Source organism: Sminthopsis crassicaudata, chromosome 3, assembly GCF_048593235.1.
Source record: "Sminthopsis crassicaudata isolate SCR6 chromosome 3, ASM4859323v1, whole genome shotgun sequence".
Lineage (NCBI taxonomy): Eukaryota > Metazoa > Chordata > Mammalia > Dasyuromorphia > Dasyuridae > Sminthopsis > Sminthopsis crassicaudata.
In genome coordinates, this window is record NC_133619.1 from 603667962 (window position 1) to 603673961 (window position 6000).

Here is a 6000-nt window from a genome sequence, read left to right on the forward strand (position 1 = left end):
CTCATCCTAGGTCTGGGTCTTCTTGGCCCAGCTCAGCTTGTTGGTGGCCAGGGTGGGGGTGGGGTGGGGAGAGTGATCACAGGGTGTCCAGGGTTCTCATATTTCTGGGATCGAGCCGTTGGCATCCTGAGGCTCCCTGCTTCCGCTTTAGAATTGGGTTTGGAGTGAGGGTCTCACATGGAGGGGAACCTCCATGAAGGAGGGGATGCTCCCCATGTAGGGAAAGTCCTCTGGGAGCGGGGGTCCAAAGCCTTGCAGAGATTTCCCTCCCCCCCATCTCTACTCAGTAAATGCCAGGCTGATTATATCTGTCTCTGAACAGTCAGAATGGAATGTTCCATGGATGGAACTTGGGTCTCCCTTCCCTCCCTCCCCTTCTGGCCTGGGGGCTGGGGGAGGGGACAGGGTGCCGCTTAAACTACTCCTCTTATGGTGATGCTATGGGGGGACCGGGCTCTCCCTGCCAAGAGCCTGAGGTCCTCCCCCTGTCCCTCCCTCCCATATTCTAGTTTGACTCCCAGCCAGTGCTGAAGTGTAACTCAAGACTTGAGAAGAGGAAGAGTTTGAGGAGGCTTTGTTAGGAACACAGCCCCTTCCTCCCTCATACACACCCAGGACACCCAAAGGAGATCATTCAGGGTACGATGAGCCCGGCTCCTGACCCTGGCTTGGAGTTCAAATCTCCGGGGGGCATTTCCAAATGTGGGCAAAGTGCTTAGAGATCCTAGGATGAAAGATGCCAAGTAGCCTGACTCAGCCTGACTCAGCCACCCCAGGGGGCCCAGCCTGCCCAGCCCTATTTGGCCCAAGCCACAGGAAACCCCGGAGTCAGCTCCCTTGGGTCTCTGGCTCAGACTCAGCATCTTCAGATCAGCTCCACAACCACCTCTCTCCCAGATGTCCCAGCCTTCAGCGCCCTGGTGATACAGCTCTGTGGGGGTGGGAGGGGTGGAGGAATGGCAAATGGGAGAAAGGCAGACAGAGGGAGGGAGCAGGCAAGTTGGATTCGATTCTTCCACTTGTCACCAACTTGCTTCATGAACCTGTTTTCTGTAAATCGAGGAGGCTGAACTGTCCCTAAAGTCTTTTCCAGCATTGAAATACTGGCATTCTAATGATTCCCTCCTCTTCCCAGTAGCTCTGGGGAGCCAGGATGCTTGGGTCTATCTTGGAGTTCATCCAGGGCCTCAACCCCTAGGGCCTGGTCAACAGGGTCAGTGGGTGGAGGACTGGGCAGCTTCCTGTTATTGCAGATACAGCTCCTGCCTCATGCTTGGTGTATGGCCCCTTGGGTAGGGAGGGTGGGTTGGGGGGAATGGTGCTGCAAGTGGGGAAAGAAGAGCCAGAAAGACCAGATTTCCTTGTAGATAAAAAATGGATGTCTCAATGACTTCACATATTCTCATTGAGTGCTTCCTTCCTTCCTTCCTTGGGTCCCAAGTGTCCAGGCCCTAAGAGGATCCCTAGGTTAACAATGTCTGCTTCTCAGATGGAGGGACCTGAAGGCTGGATCCCCTCTCTATTTAGGGAACCACGTTAGGAGCTTGGCCAGAGTGGGGTTTTCCCTCCTACTCTTCCCCCCCTTCCACTATTATTTTGGAATCCCCTCTTATGGATTGAGTTTTTGATAGATAATACAGCTAAAAATAGTTAAGATCTCTAAGCTCAGAGAAACTAGGGGAGTTTGGGCAGAATGAATCTTGTCTCCTCTTCGGGGAATAGCACCCCTGAGTAATGACTGCCTCATCTCTGTGATGGGTTGGGGTGACCCGGGATTTAGGATAAATTTCAGTGGGACTGGGCTAGCTATGGAGAGCCGGGAAAAGGAGCAGGATTTGGGGGGCAGTTGGAGAAGGGACCTTGGGCTCAAAGCCCCCTAGTGTTCTATTTCTCCATTTGTAGAACCCCAGAGATGGAGACAAAGAGTGCCATATTGCCCTCTGGTGGTTCTGTCTAGCCTTGCAATTTCTTTTCTAAATTCAAGGCTCCAAAGGCTCACCAACTTGTCCCCCCATTTCCCAGGGCTGCTTGCTAATGAGGAACATGACCGGGATAAAGGCATTTCAGAAGCTCTTAGGGCTAGAAAGGACCTTAAAGATCATATAATCCAGCTTCCTTATTTTGACACACGAGGAAACTTGAAAGAGGAAATGACTTGCCCAGAGCCTCACAGGTTCTAATGCACATTCTCTGATTCCAAATCCAGTGCTCTTCTCCCTATACAACCCTGTTGTTTGTTTTTTTTAGATCAGATTCATAAGAGACTGGCACTCGAGAGAACAAACTTATTTTAAATACAAGTTCCACAAGGTCAGGAACCATCCCTTCCTCAGCTCCTATCCTTATATGATCTAGGAATTTAATAGGTGATTGTTGTCTACAATCCATCTCCTTCAATCTGTAACTAAAGTCCTGAGAAAGAAAAGACACTACTAGTCAGTGGCAGAACCCAGTGGCTGACTCCCAGAGGGCCACTGTGATGTCTGCTACCTGTAGGCCCTAAAAAGGAGGAAGGAGCATAGAGAGTATTTCTAGATGGGCTTCTGAGGAGCTGTGGGTGGAAGCCTTAGGGTTCATGAAAGGAAAAACTTCCTAAGGATAAAAGCTGTCCTAAAGTCTCACATCCTTGCGAGGAAGTATATTGGAGACCTCTCAATGGAAGTATTGGAAACAAAAACCAGATGGCCACTTGGGTATGGCACAGAAAGAATTCTAGCCCTTGAGGTCCCTTTCCCCAATGAGATTCTGTGAGGCAGAAGAGAAGAACCCATTCCTGACCTTGGAGAGCCTCCATGAGTGTTGATATGGCAGGAGGGAGACTCCTGAAGCAGAGGAGGTGTGGGGAGCTGGAAGGTTGGGGCAGGGATCTCTAATTCTCAAGCACTGCCAAGAGAGGAGACTACAGCATCTCTGCAGGAAGTCTTCACCTTCTCAGTCCAGTTCTCACAAGAATTTATAAGTTGATTTTAAAAGACTAACCTCAGGCCCTTCTATGGTAGTAACCAAAATCTATTTTGTTTTTACCCTGATATAGACACTGCCCTGAAGACCAGTGCTGTCCTTTCACCAGTGACCTTGCTGAAGCTGGAAAGACGTGTCCATCCTTTCTAGCCACCCCTGCTTTAGTACTGGTTCCTTGGGGTTTGGAGTGAGGGTAATAAACAGGCAGGGCTGCCCTCCATCCCTGGAACTGGAACCCAGCAGGCCAGGGCACTAGAGAGTAAAAAGAGCTATCATGTCTTGGGAGGGAGGGAATACCGCAGCACAGCTCAAGATACAATTGCCTCTCACTGGTTAATAGGTATTGGTTCAAGGATTGAATGTCCCCTGCATTGCAGGCTGAATGCTTGAGAAAACACAGAGTCCTTGCACACTTGGAATCTCCCCAGTCAGGAGTGGAGGAGAGAGGGAAGTTGGTTTCATGAGGGTGACAGAAGGGAAAAGTACCCTCCACATCCTGGGAGAAACAAAACCTTAGATCCAGGACAGAGAGACAAGTGCAGCTGTGTAAATAGAGCCTGCTCTGAGGATACAGGATGGGAGATGTAGGGGAGTCAGAGAGCAGAGATCTCTGCTGCTTCCTATAGCCTCAGGCAACTAAGTCATTTAACCTTCCTCAGCCTTAGTTTCCTCATCTGTAAAGAAGATTAGAGAACAGGTCAGACCTCTTCCTCCCTATGATGAGGCTGGAGACAGAAGAGGGATGCTCTAAAGCAGAGCCCTGTACCCAGAGGCAGATGGAGGTGATCAGCAGGGTGATGTGGAGATACCATCTACTCATAGGATCATTAGCTAAAGCTGGGACCCCAGAAAGCATCAGATTTAATGCCTCTCATTTTACTGAATTAACTCACCCAGAGGAAGGTTAAAGGGCATATCCAGGTTGCAGAATCAGGATATGAACCCAGATCCAAACCCATGGCTCCTTCCAAAGAACAGCTAAGAGGCAACCTTGACAAGGACACTACTTGTGTGTCCTATGGCCTAACCCAATACACATTTACTGAGTGCCTACTAGATGCAAGGTACTGGGCTTGACACTAAGATACAAATTAAAAAACCAAAAACCACAGCCTGCCTCTTACCAGACAGTAACCTCTAGGGAGCAGGGATCTTAACCAGAACTTTTATTTCCCCTGGTGCCAAGCACAGAGCTCTGCATACAGTGGGCATTTCACACATTTGTTTAATATTTAAAGACCACAAGTAACTGAGCAAACCTCTGCCATCTCCCTCCCCGAGCCTGGTTCTGGAGCCTTCTGAAACCTGATTCAGTCCTTCCCTCCCCTGTCCCATAAAAATCTGATTAAAAAGTTGCTTAGGGAGAAGTGACCACTATTCAGTCTCCAGTGGAGGACTATGAAACCAGGTCACCTGCTCAGCGTAGAGAGCTCAATTGAATCATTTGGGGAGAGGTCTGCAGAAGCTGTGCTCCCATATGGGGACTTTGCCTGAGCTAAAGTTGCTGGTGCTTAGCATCACATAAAGGGATGAGGGGAAATTACAACAGATTTCCTTGGAAAGGTAAACATAGGAACTGGGACCAACAGGAGAGACTGCTCTATTTGCTTGGGGAGGGGACTCCTCAGACGGAAGTACAAGGACCCTAGAAGGAGCTGATGTCCTTCCTGAGATCCTGGATCACTTAAGTCAAAAGACGACATAGCACTGTGGGATATAGTCAATGGTAGGGAATGTGGAATCAGGAATGGGGCTCAAGAAACCATTGCTGCTAGCTGGGGGAAATCAGGAAAATTGGTCCTGGAAACTGGGGCTAAGTTTTCTCATCTGTAAAATGAGAAATGATTGATTGGATGAGATCTAAATTCTTCTCTCAAGATTTGATGTCCTAAAGTCACCCCCAGCTTTTCCATTCCATAATCTGTTAAATATCATGTACCCCTAAAAAGCAGACTTATGCCACCTAGTGTTGGTTAGAGAGGGCCCATCAGTTCAGACCCTGGGCCTCCAGAAGGTGTTTGGGGTAGGGAATAGGCTTTGGAAGGACTCGGAATCAGGGGGAATAAATCTCCTCAAGATGGGATGGGATTGGGGGAGAAAGGGTGAGCTAGTAGTAGGAGAGCTGGTCTCTGAGAACTAGAGAAGAGATAATGAAGCAGAAGCTTGAAATCAGAAAAGCTAGATTCCATTTGCTATGACCAAGCACATCAATTTCTCTGCTTGGAGCTCAGTTCCTTCATCTATAAAACAGAGATGCCTGATCTCTTCCCAAAGCCCCAGTATTGTGGTTGGAGAATCAGATTTGGAGTTTAGAGATCATGCATTCAAACTTGTCTCCCGACCCCCACTCCCATTCTATTTGTTCTCCCCTCTCAACACTCTCCAATATAAAATGGAGCTAATGCTCATGCTATCTGAGTAGATCCTATCATTGTTTATGTGACCTTGAACAAGTATTTGATTTCACTGAGCCTCAGTTTCCCAATCTGTAAAAAGAGGAAGTTGGACTCGGTGGCTTCAAGGTCCCTTCCAGTTCTTACATGACATCTCTCACGAGGTCGTTCCATGGAAGACATTTTGCAGATCCCAGAAAACGTGAGATATTATGTAATCTTTCAAGGTGAGGCAGGAGCTACAAATGGCAGTGTCAGGATATCATGGCAGAGTTAACCTAAAAGCTAATGTCAGAGTAGGGGATGAGAACAGCATTTCAGTCTCCACTGAATAGATATGAATGCACATTCTGATTTTTTTCTCAGATGAGCTCTGCTCCATAATCCTGGGGCACAAAGTTCTCTCTCTAATCCAGCCAAAGCTGATTAACAAATAAATCCTGGAGAAAGGGAGGATCAGATCCTAGGCAAACCACTTTATACCATTAAGAGAAAATCTAGGAGGGAGATAATGGCCTCTCCCTCCCACTCCTCTTCCCTACAGGGGGATTAGAATATCATAATGTCAGCAGTGGCACAGAGCTCACAGATTATCCAATCCAAGTCCCTCATTTTGCAGAACACACTGAAACTCAGACAGAAGTGA